General features: G+C 32.4%; 1 long non-coding RNA gene across 1 annotated transcript; it reads right to left on the minus strand.

The window, feature by feature from the left end:
- Nucleotides 1–64: 64 nt before the first annotated feature.
- LOC117105196 lies at nt 65–1,007 on the minus strand. The gene is made up of 2 exons (XR_004444870.1): nt 916–1,007; nt 65–761 (listed from the first exon to the last, which is right to left on the minus strand). It is a non-coding gene; the product is annotated as an uncharacterized LOC117105196 (long non-coding RNA).
- Nucleotides 1,008–1,066: the final 59 nt, after the last annotated feature.

Genomic DNA, 1,066 nt, shown 5'->3' on the forward strand with positions numbered 1-1,066 from the left:
GCAAACTCTTGGATAGCGTCATACCGTTTAGATCACAGAGGCCCGTACGGTATAAATACGGATCTAATCAGTTAATCAACTTTATTTAAAATATTATATCCATATAGCATCGGTACACAAAATAAGTATATAAATATATGAATTAATAAAAATTAACCTAAGCAGGTGTGCCGATGCATCCATTGGTTTGGGTAGAGAGGCTATAAACCCAGGGGAGGACTATACCTCCCTTTTTACCAAGAAATACAAAATGGAATGATCATGTGACCACTAGACCACTAGTCTCTCTATTTCATACAACTTGAGGGCTCACACATAGTGGAGCCAATTTTAGCTACGAAAAAGCACTGGGAAACATAAATACTGTATAAATCAAATAGGTAATAAATACAGTGCTCAAATATATATCAAAGTAAGGATCACTTTCATACATACATACAAACACACATACATACACATATACATACATACATACATATAATATGATATCAATATTCAAAACAATCAACCATTCATGGACCTTATGGAGTACCAAGATTAATTTCTGTTTGTATGTATTAAGCCATTACCATTTAAAAAACGTACAATCCGTTAGGTTTATTTTAGGTAAAAAGACATTAGCACTTGAAAACGTCATTTAAAAAAATGTAACAAATTTGTTTGTAGAAATATCTGCTAAATTTCATCAGTTCAAGTCCTGTTATTATTTTTCGATTGAGTCCTTTTTGATGTCAACAAGTTACTCTCTGGATGTTTGTCCGCTGTGAAAAAATAAATGATATTCCAATAATGTTAGCCTTTTGTGACTGTTTCGTTATGATAACTTATTCGAGTTTGGCTATGCTGTGGTACCCTTGTAAAGTAAAGTATGTATGTTTTTACTCATTTTACTGAATTACAGATTTGAATACTTACCGACGAAGTAGGATAAAGATGACAACTAGTGCAATAGCAAATGCTGACGCCATTACTATAGCAGCTACAGTAGCAGAAAACGATCCGTGGTCTAAACATAAAACATTAACAGTAAATCTTTATTTTTAGCGTTTAAAATACCATATGTTTA

The sequence above is a fragment of the Anneissia japonica genome, unplaced genomic scaffold (genome assembly GCF_011630105.1).
Source record: "Anneissia japonica isolate Jap-2015-1 unplaced genomic scaffold, ASM1163010v1 scaffold153454_len1066_cov184_single, whole genome shotgun sequence".
Lineage (NCBI taxonomy): Eukaryota > Metazoa > Echinodermata > Crinoidea > Comatulida > Comatulidae > Anneissia > Anneissia japonica.